Consider the following 15,424-nt stretch of genomic DNA (forward strand, 5'->3'; position numbering starts at 1 on the left):
CCGCGCCGGCGGGGACCCCGGGACCTGCGGCGCAGCCTGGCCGAGCCGCCTACCCGGGGAGCTCCGGGCCGGGGCGCGCCGTGACTCAACGGGCCCGGGCCGAGCGGGGAAACCCCCGCTGCCGCCGGGCTCCGCCGCCGCTGGCAGAGCGCATGTGCGAGGCTCCCGCCGCCGCGCCGCGCCTCGCACCCTCCCGCCCTCCCTTCTCTACCGCCCTCTCGCCCGCCCTGCCTCCCTCCCTGCCTCCCTCCCTCCCTGCCTCCCTGCCTGCCGCCGCCTCCCTCCGCCCGCCGGCTGGGTGCTGAAGTTGGGCGGATGGCAGCAGAGCAGCTCCGCTAGGGACGAGCCGCCGCAGCCCTTCCCGGGATCGCTCAGCGCCAACTGCACGCAGCCGGGCGGGGGTGGGTAAGGCGCTCCGCGGTTATTTCAGCCTGAACCGTGATAAACGGCATCAAAATGTCTGCTTTATAGTGATGCACGGGGTGGGGGGGTGGACGGACACGACACGGCGGGGGGGACACCAACCGAACGGGGGGAGGAAGAGGAAGAGGAGGTAGGCGGGAGGGAGGATGGATGGAGGGCGGTGGGGTGCCACAGAAAATGCATTCACCGGGGGGACGGGCCGTGTGTCAGCGTGTGTGCGCGCGTGTAACAACGGGCGGCTGCGGAGGCTGCAAGGGGCGTGTGTGTGCGTGTGTGCCCCTGTGTCCGTGTGCCCCTGTGTCTCCCTGCCTGCGGTCCACAAAGGGGTGGGGAGCGGTGCCGCCGCGCGCTGCCCGCCCGCGCCCTCCCCGCCCCCCGCGCTCCGTGCCGGGGGTGCCGCGGCTCAGCCGGGCGATGCCACGGGGCATCCGCCGCGCCGGGCGATGCTGCCCAGCCCGGGAGGGGGAGGGACCGGGCCGCCCCCGGGGAAGCATGGGCTGGCGGTGTGACAGCCGCCGGCTCGTAGATGAGGCAGCGCTCACCCTGCCTTTCCTCTTGACCTTTCCCTCCCCGTAACGCGGGTCTACTCTGCGGGGGGGGGGGTGGGGGGTGGGGGGTGGATGTTGTAATTATTGTTGTTGTTATTATTTTAATTCGAGGAGCCGGCGGAAGGTGAGGGTGAACGAAGGAGTCGTTGCTCTAAGAGCGAGAGTTGCTTTTCTGTCCCTCGCTCCCCCCCTGCCCCCGGCCCCCTTTCTCGGCTGCCCCCACCGGGCCGGGCCGGGGCCAGGGACCCCCCGCCGTGGCGGCCGGGGGAGGTGGCGGGGCCGCCCCCACCGCGAGCACCGGCGCACCCAGCCTCCCCCGCCCGCCGAGCCCTGCGGCACCGCCATCCCGCTGCCCCGGCCTCCTCCCACCCCTCCCCGGGAAATGCCGGCGGGGGGGCAGGTGGCCGGGCGGGTCCGGCGGGGCAGGGGCTGCCCCCGGTGCCGGTGCCGGTGCCGGTGCCGGTGCCGGGGGGCGCGGGACAGCGCGGCGCCGGGCCCCGAGCAGCGCGGGGCTTCCCTGAGCCCGGGGAAACACCCGCTGCCGCCGCCGCCGGTGCTGCGGGGATGCGGTAATGCTGCCCGGCGCCCGCAGCCCGCCGTGTGCGGCTCCTGCGGTTCTTCACCTCGCCTTGGGATGCACCCGCCGGCAGTTACAGAGGGGCTTGCCTGGCTGCTTCAGCTGTCAGCCCCGTGTTGCACAATTGACAGCTACCTCTTGTTGATTTAGGAGGAAACCTTACCCGCACGTCAGGCTTAGCACTGGCAGGGGTAAAATTGAGGATTTTCGGTATTTGGTTTCTTCAATCCTCTATCTGGATTTTCACCAATGTGTGTCATAGGTTTGCAGCCAGATGCTTTTGCAAAATGGATGAAATCTCGAATACCCTGCTAGGTAAATGTAAGCAAGTTACGTATCGTCTGGCAATACTGTTATGGGTAACAGGTGATAAATAGCTTTCTACAAATGTTATATTCATGCACTGCAAGTGTGGGGAGTTCTACAAAGGAAGTTAATTCTTTTTCATATCGGTGGATGCTGGTGTCATCATCCTTACGTAAATCAGTAGGGAATTTTCCTGTGGCACAAGCCATTAGGCAAACAAATTATTTAACCGTTACAGAGAAACAGTGTTACACATTGTTACCACTTTTGTCAAATGTGTAGTTTTATTTTAGTTCATATCCACAATAAGCAAATCCTAATAAAATATACATGTGCCCCACCCCAATAAGTTTACGGCCTAAGATGCAAAGGCTATGATACGCACAAGTACTTACCTCCCTAAAATACACGAGCATTAGACATTTAAATGCCTTTTCCATCAGGGCCTTGGATCCTTTTAAGTAGCCAAAATAAGAACGTAATTTGATTAAAAGCATACGATCAAAAAATTTGCTATAGTGAGTTGAACATCTAGTCCAATATCCTGGCTCTGACTACAGTCATTAGCAGATGCTGAAGGGAGAAAAACGGAAGAAACAGGATTGGTATACAGCAATCTTTTCCTGGTATATCCTTTCAAGTTCCAGCAAACTGTAGTACAGGGATTTCTTAAACTGGGGTTTACTCCCAGATCATCATATTTAATAAGCCCTTGAATTTCTCTACTCCCTTTTTTTTTCATGCATTTATACCTTGGTCTCAACCACATTCTGTGGCAGTGAGCACCACGATTTAATTATGTTTTGTGTGAAAAAGTACTTCCTTTTGTTTGCTGTGAACCTGCTGCCTGATAATTTCATTCAGTGCTCCTTAGCTTTCTTATGTGACAAGGAGCACATACTGTGTCTGTACAAAGCACTCGGAGTGTCCTCTCACACCAGAGCAGGTACAGCACTGGCAGTTCAAGTCCCTTCATTTTATTTGTCACTGAGTTGAGAGTTCTGCCTAGGGGTGTAAAGCCATATGCACTCCTCGTTTTTTACATTGAAATCTACAGATAAGAATAGTCATGCTTTTTCTTGTTATGCAACATGGATGTTTGTGCATAAAGAATTGCCCTGAACCCATGAACTCATTTCAAGAAGGCTACTGAAAAGCTGTCTGTTGAAAATTAACTCCCTGCTCTATTGATTTGAATTGAAATCTGACTGACAACTAGGTGAAAAATTCCCTATGCTAATACAGTTTTCTACCTACCCTGAAAAAAAGATGAAATGTTTTATTTTCAAACTGCAATTCTTCATTTCCAAGAAGTACACTAAATAAAAAGTGCAAGTTATATGTCAAGGGGCATATATCTATGAACTCGGTACCATTGAATTAGCATCACTTTTAATTGCTCTGTGTGATTGTTCATTATAAGGATGAGCATAGTTGCAAAAGTAAAGTTTAAATGCCCCATAAAATCTTAACTGATCTGGAAGGAGCTGTGACAGAAGTTCTTCTCCCCAAGAGTACTACTTAGTTCACATCATGCATGAGGAGCACTAGTACTGATCAGACCAACATTGCAGAAAGCTCCCCTGATCTCACCTCAGCCCTGCTTTGATTTCCTCACAAAAATAATAGAGGAATAAGAGACCAGAGAACCACAAAAGCACAGCCTGGACCCAAAGACCCAGAAGTTCTCAGAGTTTGAAATCAGCAGCAGACACAATTTGGAGCAATGCAATCCACAGCAGAATGTGGACAAGTGGAGAACAGTAGAAACCCACGTGAGTTGTGAAATCCTTCACAAAAAATAAAACGCTGGGAACCTCAGATGCAGTAATCAGCATCTCCCTAAAGACTAAAAGAAGAAGAGGCTGAGTGGTATCATTATGAAGACAGGATAGGAGGGACGTCAGCCAGTCTCAGACTTAAGCCAGTTTCAAACTAAATATGGGAATGATTTTCCACTTATGAGTGGCATATATGTGTTTATATATGTGTGTATATATATCTGTGGCAAACCATATATATATATATAATCTATAAAATTCCCTTCACAGAAAATATGTTAGCTTGAATAAATTTTACAATCCTAGTATCTTTTAAATAGCACTTTCTTTCTTGTATGCTTCACACGCTTGCCTGTAACTATGAAACATATGGAGGTACTTAGGACTGTGCTAGAAGTGTACTACGTGATACAGTATTAGCTCTTACAGAGATGTTCATCACAGTTCCATTAGCTTCCTCCTGATCATGTCTCCATGATGTCAGGTAGAGATTTATTTTGCACTTGTACCAAGGTCTCAGCTTCAGCTTTTTTAATGAAAAATACATCCTAACCATACTTGTAGTGCTTACTCTGTGCACACAGAACAAATTTTTTAAGAACATAAAATTCATGTGCTAATTGGCTTGAGTTAAAATTAGTTAAAAAATAAATCCTTCAAGAAATTTGGCATTTCTGTTGGCTTATTCTTTCTCCTAAGTAATCTTAATAATGAAGTAATGCAATCAAACTTTCCATATTGTTAAGTAATTAAAAGCTTGTGCGTAGGGTATAAAAACAAATGAATAGATGAAGTTGTAATTAAGTTTATCTATTAATGATTGTAGCTAATGTCTATAACTATACAGGCTGCAAGTAGGCTTGTGTGAGTAGTAGCTTCACTGCTGACTCCTGGGGGGCTTACTGCACCCTCCAAAGGAGCTCAGCCCTTCAGCTCAGCACCTCTTCAGGTCTTGGCTATAGTGGGTCTGAGACAGGGAGCTGCATGCACATCTGACTCCAGTCCTCCAGCAGGTTAACCAGTTCAGAGAGATCTTTTCTGCAAAGATTTTCTGTTTCGACTCAAAGTTGGGTATCTGCTCTCAGAAGGTTTCCCTTAGCGCTGCTGCTGTCTCTTAACATGCACAAAGGAAGCAGCCATGCAGTGTGACGGTGGCAAAAAACCTAGGGGAACGCTTAGAAGCACACAAACAGCTGAACTCGGGGCCTACACTGCTTCTCCTGCCCAGCCACCATCTGACTTGCGCCTTGAATAAACATGGGTCCTCCAAACCAACACAGGGGCTTGATTCCCTAGCATGCTTTATCTGTTTTGCACTGCTGCAGTGATGCAAAATAGATGTAAACTCATTTTAAATGATGGGTATGCTTTGAATAATTTGTGCTGTTCTGGTATATTAATGAATCTGGGCTTAAATTTTAAAAAAAGAATAAAAGTATTGCAAGGTTGATTCTGTCATATCTTCATGTAACTTTTGAGTGACAGCTTTGCCTTTAAGTTCCTTGTTTATAAAATATTAATTAAATGCTTCTTACCTTTCATACAATCGAATTTTTCATACATTATTTACTTTGTAAGCAAATGGTAGTATGTTCTTAGAAATCAGTACATTTCTAGACAGAATGTATGTGGGGAATAACAGGTGGGGAGGTGGAATAGAAACAAAAAATTAATAAAATCTTAAATCCTAAAGCCAAGCATTAAGTATTACTTAAAGACACTCAGACATCTTAAACACTACATCTGCACTGTATAATCTTTCTGCATGCAAAAATACTATACATCTAGCCTAGTTTCTTCAGTGAGAGAGGGAGTAAATTAGTGAGTGATGCATTAACACAGATATGCAGCTTCTGCTACCAAAGCAGCTTCACTTAAAGCAGCTTGGCTGCTCTCTCCAGTGATGCCAGCCCTGTGCTTGGTGAAATGCGAGAGAGATTGGAAGCTGGACCACTCTGTATAGCCCTAACTCTATACTTACAGACTAGCAGAGAGTATACTAGAGTGATGCTGCCTTTAAAGGAAGACTGCCGCTCTGTCACGGCTCCCTGCTGTAAAAGTCAACTGATTATGCCACCTTGCTCTGTAGTTTTAGTTAAGTGCGAGTCCAAGCAAGACTTGGTCTTACTGTTTTAGGAAGGCTGAATATGGCTTTGCTGTGCTGTTTTGCTGTGCTGTGGTATGCTGTAACAATGTCTTCATTTAAAAGCAACTCTTGTCAGTTACAGTAAAATAATCTTATGAGATAAGGCAATTAAACCACAGGAATCATACATGAAAGCTCTCATGCTATCCTTGGCACAGCATTTTTATGCCTACTGTAGTTCAGACAGCTTTCAAACGAGAGAGCTCGAAACACTGGGCACCCCCAAGAGGCAATGTGTCCCAGGGATATCGCAGCCGCAGCAAGGAGCTGCAGGAAGTCCTTACCTTTCTCACAGTACCACTGGCCAGCTGCTATCACTATATGCACACTGATGTCCTAAAAGCCTAAGTTAGAGGGAAATCATAGAATCATGGGATGATTTGGGTTGGAAGGGACCTTAAAGATCAGCTAGTTCCAACCCCCTGCCACGGGCAGGGACACCTTCCACTAGACCAGGTTGCTCAAAGCCCCATCCAGCCTGGCCTTGAACACTGCCAGGGATGGGGCATCCACAGCTGCTCTGGGCAACCTGTTCCAGTGCCTCACCACCCTTACAGAGAAGAAATATATAGTAAATTTTTAATACCATTGTTACTGTTTATCATATATATAATAGAGAACAACCTTCTGGAGTAAGGAATTTCTTATCCAATCCATCTTGTTATGACAGAACTTCAGGCAGTACATGCTCTCCGATACTCACATTGCACCAGACCTTTGGGTAGTACAGATGCTGACTTGTCAATGATTTGCATCATATGAAAATCAAGAACAGTGAGTAATAACTTCCTGTACAAGGGCTTCACAAGTAGCTTTCTTATAATGAATGTAGGTGGGAAGTGTGGTCCTAATTACTCAGTGTCCAAAAAGTACTTTTATGTCCCAGTCCTATTATCTTCAGAAATTACAAAGTCCTAAAATATTAATCAGGTACTTCATAGCTTTCAAGATGGGTCTGGGAAGAGAGGAGTGAGATGTATAAGTTATTTTATCATTCAGATAGAATGGTTTGAAAATATATCCAGAAATTATTTTGATGTTTAACTCTTAAACTAGTGTGTTGGCATGGAGTTGTCATATAATGGTCTGATAATCTAATCAATACAGATTGATATCTGATAATCTGGAGTCTAATTTGTAGCATTTTTTCACTATTTTATGTATGTGTCCAAATATTTGTATAAACCCTTGCTGATCTTCACAATGTAAAAACCCCAGATGATAATAATAATCAGAGTCTCAGCTGTATGGTAAGCATTGTGCTGACTGGAATAGACTATGATGTTTTCAAATTCATTCTGTGATTATTTGATATGTAAAATCAAGTCATAGACCCACCACAAAAAAATTTAGTACTGGTGTGGTGAGGGTCTTGAAAAGGATAGAGAGAATACTTCTATGTAATGAATGCAGCAACTTCATAAATTATGAGGTTATGAAAGAAGCAGCTTTGAGTTGATAGCTCATGTAGGACTGGGCACTGGCCAGTGACTCAGTATACAGTGATTCACTGTACAGAAATCTGACTGTTCATTGGATTTGTCCTGAGCTCCCTCTGCAGAAGAACCATCCCATATGGAGTATCTGTCTCAAAGCCTATGTCTGCACTGCAAATGGCAATGTAGGGTAGAGATACCTGACAGAGGTTGGACACTTGAAAAATCTAGTTAAAGCAGCACTGAGTCCTGTGCAAGAAAATGACCTTATTTTACCTCTACTGTCTGTATGTCATCTTGCATCCTGCAGTGTAGGCTACTGAGAAATAGAAATCCACTCCTGAAGTTTTTCTATTTTTAAGCTAGAGGGCTCCTGAAGGCACTTAACATGAAATATGTTCCATACTCCAACCGTTGCCTTAGCTGTTCTTAAACCTGCCTCAATTGATCAATAACCCTCTTCATCTAAGGACATCACAACTGTTGTTTCAATAGCAGTCAGTGAAAAATACAGAAGTAACATGGATTCCACATGGCTGTCTAATCTGTCTGAGATTTTGCCTTTATGTAGCCAAGGTAGCACAGCTCTTTTGGGTGCAGGATTGCACTGAGCACTTTGTTTACTTGCCGTGACTCTCAGCTGTTGTCAAGAGTCCCAGGTTCTATCTCTGTAAAATAAAACCCTGAGCTTGTGCACCAGAACTTGATCATCTATGCACTAAATCATTAGAATGGCCCCAGACCTGGCTGGAAAACTACAACAGTCCAGGAACCATTCCCAATAAAATGCTTGTATGAGGCTGTCCTGTTACCCAGAGCCGGTCAGTCTAATTATATGAATATAACTAAATTGGCCATTTGGCATCAGAGCCAGAGAACAAGCCCTGGAATTGCTTAGCTTTCCAGTACAGATGCATCACATGTCTCCAGGATATCGTCTCCAGCCTCTGATTTTGGCCTGCATCCTTTCCTAGGTGTATGATATTCGATTCAACCAAAGTAAATCCATGTTTGCTGTGATTTACTTACCAATGGATCCAGATCACCTTAAGTCAGTGATTTACCCTTGATAGTTTATATTGTTCCCTTGATATTTGCCTACTACAAACAGTAGTGTTGGTGATTTTTTGTAGTTCTTTGTTTTGTTCATAGTAGAGGGGAAGGTTGTTAAGTAGTATAAAAGAACATATTCCTGAAGGATCCAGTTAGAAACACACCTGCTTAATAATTATTCCTCATTTTTAATTTCAGACCAAGATTTATCAGGTTTTAATACATTTAATGTTTATCATGTTGATTTTTGCCATGCTGATTCTACAATCACAATGTTGTGCGTACTAACAGAAGTCAACATATTTCAGTTAACAATATAGCCATCAACTTTAGCCATCAAATTGGTAATCTTACATAAAATATTAATTTATAACCATCTCATACTGATCAAAGAAATATATAGTTTTAAATTTTGTATTTAGCATAACTCATATTGAATGGCTTTAATTATATTGAGTTCGTTCAAGTCCTTCATGTGTTTATTATTATTAATAATCTGTCAAATCTGTGGGATGAGGTGGATATTATTTATGTTCAATTCATTTCTTTCATACATAACAGGAGAGAGAATTGTTTAAGCATATTAACTAAGAAAGTGTAAAGTTTAGGAAAGGGGAATGGCTCGTATTTCTATGTGCATGATATAATAGGAAAATTATATACCTTGTATGGCTTTGCTTCTACTGCTTTTCTTGGTCAGGCATATAATGCTGTGACAAATACTGTGACCTGGTTTCATACGATGTGTAAAAGCACGTGACATTTCAGGATTTTTTTAAGAAAATAGAGAATCCAGAAAGTTCAAAACAGTAGAGGAGGAGGTAACTATCTTTCATGTTATTATTATCTTGAGAATCTAGACAATTTAGTAAGCACTGAGATACAGAACACATTATGAAAAGGCTGCTACTAGCTTTCCAGATTTCTAGGATTTAGACCTAGTGTTTTAAGATAATTGTCCCATCATGCCATCTTTTCTACAAGCTCACTTTTCAATCACATCACCTCTGCGTGCTGGGGCAACAGCACTGCTATATCACAGAAAAGAAATTCAGATACATATAAATTAAACAATTACAGGATCACACAGTAAAACAGTGGCAGATGCGGAAATCAAATATGAGGGGCAAAATTCCAAATTCTTGTTGATTTCAAGGGTCAAAATTTAATGTTAAGAATCTTGTGTCCCACTCCACTTGACAGCTTCCTTTTTACCAAAGTAATGCTGTTATATAAAACATCAGAGAGAGCTTAAGATCCAGAAAATCTCCAGATCCAGGAAGTCTCCAGGACAAAACTGGGAATTTGCAGCTGATCTTTTGAAAAGTCAGTCTTTTCAATCAAACATTCTTTGACATTCTGAAGATGACCAGAGCAAAACCCATCCAATATAATTACGCTGTTCCCTTGAACATGTAACATGAATATCAATATGAAAAGTATTAGTTATGGCCATATTAGGAAAAAAAATCCTCAGTAAGCAAAAAACTTCAAGAATATGAAGACTTTGGATGGTTGAGCAATGTAGCCCTACATTTAAAAAATGAGAAGGAGAAAATGGAAGCATGTAGCAGGTGGCATGATACCTTCTGCATGTATCTCCTGACATTCAGCTCATTGGTTCTTTAAAATAGTCGGGGATTTTTGTGATCCATTAAACCATTACCTGTAAATCTGCCATCCTCATAAAAGGAGGTAACTTCAATACAGTAAATAACAGATGTCCTAGCTTTACCAAATAAGGTGTAAAAAAATTCTATCTGCATTTCTTTTGGTTTGTTAGTTTTTATGATAAAAGATCCTGTAAGATCACAGTTATAATACACACACAACAAAATGTTTTTACAGGTAATAACAGAGTGGACTAACTAGTCAACTTATGCCTAATTCTAGTATAGAATGCAGAATACATTTTCTAACCCCAAATTACTCTGAATTTTAACAAGACTGCATTCTTGGGCTTGATCAGAGCTTGGTCTATGGGAGATGCTTTAATCAGTCTATATCAGCATATACTTTATATATGCTTATATATAGCTCTTTGTAATTTATCCTGAGATACTTCGAATTAATTGTCTTCTGCTTACCATGGTGAGAGAACACATCCATGGGCTGTGGCATAAGTTACCACCAATCAACTTCTCCAGTAAATATCGGAAGTGTGCTGATGGCCCAAGTAAATGCAATGTAGTTTATTTCTTAATTAAAAGAGGTAAATTACTGTATGTCCCCCCCTTGTTTTTTTTTTGTTTTGGTTGTGGTTTTTTTTTTTGGGGGGGGGGTCGTCTCTTCAAGTAAATGTGATCTAAAATAACTGTAATGTAAGAAGACTAAATTTGTCTGAAAGTGTAATTTATTGCAGACCCAGCTCTAGATGGGATTTGGTTGGTTTAAGGTTCCTAGAGGTTTCAAAACTCCAAATAATTTAATTGCTACTAATGTGTAAGGCATTTTTCCATTAACTTGAATGGAATTCTATGGCAGAAACTTCTAACATGCAATGCTTGCCATCAGTCATATTTCAAATGTGATTGCAAGGCTCTATTTAGGCTCTGTTAATTAGAAACTTCTGCCGGACTCTCAGATCGTACGCAACAAGGGGACTGAATGCCACAGCACCTTGACTTTGACTGCACCCCATGCTGTGAGGTACTAGCTGGGATCACCTAAAGACAGTATTTTATGTTTTAAAACTGAGTTGGATACTATTCATACAGCAGACTTTCTTTTTTTTTTTTTTTTTTTCCCTATGTTAAACCCCAAGCTATGTAGGTGAGAGACTGTTTTAAATTGTGCTGGAGCCCTGTCCTGTGAGGTACAGAGTGTATCCAGCCGAGTGCCAAGCAAATCAACTGCTATCGAACCAGGCTGGCAGTGTGCGCTCAGCAGCATTCTGGATTAGACTGCTTATCATTAGTATGGCCAATTCCAGCAGGTGGCTTAATAGTAGTTTTAGGAACACTGGAAAATAAGAACACAGGCTGGAGGGAACACCCTGGCTAATTGCATCCCATCTCCGGCTGTTTCCAGCAACTCGTTCTTACCTTTCCTTCCTTTTCTGGATCAAGTTAAGATTAAAAGCAGGAGGTTTTTTTTTACATCTATTCTTACTCAAAGGCTGTTCCAGAGCTCCTGTTGAAAACCTTTTCCTCACTTCCAGCTACATTTATTCAAAGACAGCTTATTCCCCATTTGTTCTGGTGCAATCATCCATATTAAATTGGCCTTCCTCCCTTCCATTTATCCACCTGACACACTTATCTCCCTCACCTTTAAGTATTTGTTCCAGTAATGCTCTTTAGATCAAACAGACATCAGAAGATGGAGGGAACACTCAGTATGCAAAATCTTTGTATCTTGTGAAGAAAGGGGTCTCAAATGCCATGGCAGCAGCACTCTTTCCCATCACAGAACCCCTCTCCAGATCTTCCCCTTCATAACTTCATCTGGAGCTCTCTGGAGTATGAATGCAGTAGGCTGTGTGACTACTTCATGAGCATCCTCCACTCCTGTTTATGTAAAGGAGATCCCTTGCCAAGGAACATTCAAGGTTCCGCTAATATCTGAAGAAAACTGCCGCTTGAGTTTCAGTGCTGTGACGCAGTGCGATCCTTGCTGTGAATAGTGGCTGCAAAACGCATCAGAACATGTGTGTAAGGAAAGACTTACTGACATAAATTGGGGGGAGAGTGTGTGTGCGCGCTAAAAGTGTCTCAATTGTTTTCTCTTTCACCAAAATACATTTCCATGTTGATTTGGATACAAAAAAGCTTCAGTATCAGTATAATTTCTCTTTTCAGACAAAATGGCTTTTTCAGGAAACTCTTCTGTAAGTTACTTATAAGTGCTTCTCCATCTTGGCATCTTGTAGGACTAGATAAACAAACAAAATATTAATTTAGAAATTTAGCTATTAGTCTAGAAGAGCAGAGTTCCAACAGTAATAACTATGCAAATGTTTTGGTTCACCTACATGAGATTGCACAGGACAAACAAAAACGTCTATCGTTTTGATTTGTTGCTGCATGAGTCACCTTCAAAAGAAAAATCAAATCACACGAGAAAATTAAACATTTGTCAAGGAAATGAAGAATCTGGGCCACTAGGATGAATTGGCTGATGATTATTTTTAAGAGTTCAGTTCTGTTATGAACTAGGTGTTGATCCACTTGCAGACTTGTATGGAAACAGATCATGCTGCTTTATGAGGGTTTTGCACTCACATCTAAAAAGTTGGGTTTACACCCAAGAAGAGGTTTGAACTGACAATAAGCATGCTGTATTCTTTATTCTTCTTGCTATCATCCTACCTGTTACTATGCACTGAGAAAAATGCTTAGCCCTATCTCAGGACAGGGACCTCCCTAGGAAAAAAAATCTGTCTGTGCCCAAACTTATGGTGGCTGAACAATGACCAAACATCTGATGTGATCAGCAGGCAGATATGCTTGACCCAAAAATGCAGTTATAACATGTCCTCAGTTTACTTTTTACATTTTTTTTTTTTTTAAAAAGTATTGTTCAAACAAAGCCATTCGGAAACCATCTAAATTTGGCTTCCAGACTGTGTGAGATTTTGAATGCTTTGTCGCTACTTCTGAGCGATGTATAATGGAAATGTAAAGGTCGGTACTGTTAGCACATTGAAAACATTTCTATCCACATCTCCTTCCTAAGATGTTCATGGGTGACATAGCAGTGGGCAACGTGTTGTATTGTCTATGTGTGTCAGAAAACAGTTCCCTGATCAGAAAAGGCAGCTACCCCAAGGCTACCCCAAGGCTGTAGGTATGCATACACCATTTGTTAAAGGCCAGTCTGGAGCTCAGACCCTCCCAACAAACGTGGGGACAAGACTGAGCTGGTCTGGTGCCCAGGTGATAAGCACTTATTTTCTGAGCATCCAGAGGATGGTTACTGCATCAGGCATTCCACATCCCACCCAGGCTGGAGTGCCTGAGCCTCCCTGGCTCTGCTGCTGTCATGGTGTCACACACAGGCACAAGAAATACTGTCATCTGGTTCGCAAGACAATGCTGTGGAAGGACCGTGGGGACTTGCCATGCTTACAGCTGGCAGGGACCTGTGGGTTTTATCCCCTTGTAAGCAAAGCTTCTCAAAGGCAGACAGAAAGTTTCCTGAGCATATGTTTATTCTTGCTAGGACTCTAATCTAATCTGCAACTTCCCAAAATCAAAATTTCAGATGTGGGTTTAGATGGAATATCGTTGGCAGGAATATCTAACCGTTGTCTTTTCCCAGAAGTAATTGGTCATAGTACAATTATAGCAATAAGACTATAAGTTAGGGAGAAGCCAGAGAAAGAAAATTCGGGAAGTTTTGAGACATTCAGATTGTCTTTGAGAGGTATCTATAACTTTTTCCAAAATATTAATGAGAATAGGAATGTTAGAAGTAGATCTGCAGTGGTATAGAGGGTCAGTGACCAGGGATGATTTCTAACAATAAGAGCAGACACACTTTCTTAAGGTGTTTGGTGCTACTGCATTGTGAAAGAGGGAATAAAAAAATATTCTCCACAAAAGTATCATAGTGCTTGCCCACAGGTCTATCCCAGTGAGGAAATGTGTTAGTTCAAATCAATAATTAGAAGGAAAAAATCTTTCCTACATTTCCACACAACTGAATGATGAACATGAACACAGGCCTTCACCCTAGCAGAAAAATCTGAAAAATCTCACTTTGTGACCAAATGTGCAGGTGGTTCAGTTTAATTTTGACTAGTTCTTTTCACAAGACTACAAAAAAATTCCCTGCAGGAGGAAGTGCTTGTGTCAGCTCCACAGAAAACAGAAGTTTATCCTATTCACGTAAGTGGGTTGAATCTTCTATTGAGATGCTAAATAATGTTTCATTGCCTTCCATACAGCCCTTCCAAACTAACTTTTTTATGCCACGTTTAAATTCATTGTGAGCCTTTTGCCCCTGGCTCTCCAGCTGTTTCCCTGCTCACATCCTGAGTCAAGAGCTGCTGAAGTTGGGGAGCAGGAAGACCGAATTATTGACAGGGATGGTCTACAGAAAACTTTAGAGAGTGTGTACACCTCAGAATTGGCTATCCAGATCTTCCAGGAAAAGGAACAAATCTCAGGAGCAGAAGTAATAACCAGCACAGACTGAGAGAACACAGAGATGTTAAAAGGATCTTTAAAGCGTGAAAGGGCAATAAACAGGCATAATAGACGTTGAAATTGTAATGGTAGAGAACAATGAAGGTACTGAAGTGAGAACATGAGTCTGGGTGCTAGTTAGTGAAGAAAAAAGGGGATTAGTGAAGAAAGGTGAATTAAATGGCTACAGTGATACAATCTTGGAAGTATGGAATAGGAGAGTAGGACGCTGAAAAGTAAAGGTCAGGGGGCAGAGAGAGGCTTTTTGCTATGGAAATAGTAAGGAGAGAGGGATTTTAGAGCTCAGAAAAATGAACAACAGTATTTCGCAACAGATAAGATGATAAATGAAGGAGAGAGGTGTTGATCATAACTGAAGTTTAAAAGGTTGGGAACAATGCGATCGGAAAGATTATGGTACAGAACAGAGAAGAAAATTTGGAGAGGAGATAAAGACTTTTCTGTCTATTCAACAAACTTAAATTGCCAGTGCAACATCAAGGAGAAGAAAGGCATTCACCAGTGGGCGAAAGGCTGAAAAGAACAGTATCTCACCAACAGTAAACTGCCTAGATGGGTGCCAGTGTAGACTTAAGGCAGTAGGGGAACATGTTGTGGGAAAAAGAAATCCATCATTAAAGATCTAGAAAAAGAAGCAGGAGATACTGAAGAATTTTCTAGTAAGGACTGAGGGGAATGGAAGAAATGCATTATAGTCACTTTTTAAAATAAAACCTGATTTCTAATGGCTTTTGATTATTAGAAGATGTTTGTAGCATCTGAGGTGTTTATAAGTACTTATAAGGAGATGTTTTTTCAGCCCAAATGTTAAGAAAGGTAATACCAAGTCCTGCTTTAGAATGAAGTGTTAAAAATTAAAATAATTTCTTTATGTGCAAGAAATAGTGACATATGGACAACAACAGAACAACAACAACAAAACCACAAAAAACATGTTGAGTTTTCCTTTGCTATCCGCAACTAGAATTTCTTCCTAAGGCACTCAAAACTATGTGCCATTCA

General features: G+C 42.5%; 1 protein-coding gene across 2 annotated transcripts in view; it reads left to right on the plus strand.

Moving 5' to 3' along the window:
* The first annotated feature begins 253 nt into the window (after positions 1–253).
* RGS17 (regulator of G protein signaling 17) overlaps positions 254–15,424 on the plus strand; it is a 76,254-nt gene continuing 61,083 nt past the window's right edge. For both annotated transcript variants that reach the window (XM_037392989.1, XM_037392990.1), the window contains exon 1: positions 254–401. The gene's annotated coding sequence lies outside the window, so the exon portion shown is untranslated. The remainder of the gene's footprint in view (positions 402–15,424) is intronic.

The sequence above is a fragment of the Falco rusticolus genome, chromosome 6 (genome assembly GCF_015220075.1).
Source record: "Falco rusticolus isolate bFalRus1 chromosome 6, bFalRus1.pri, whole genome shotgun sequence".
Lineage (NCBI taxonomy): Eukaryota > Metazoa > Chordata > Aves > Falconiformes > Falconidae > Falco > Falco rusticolus.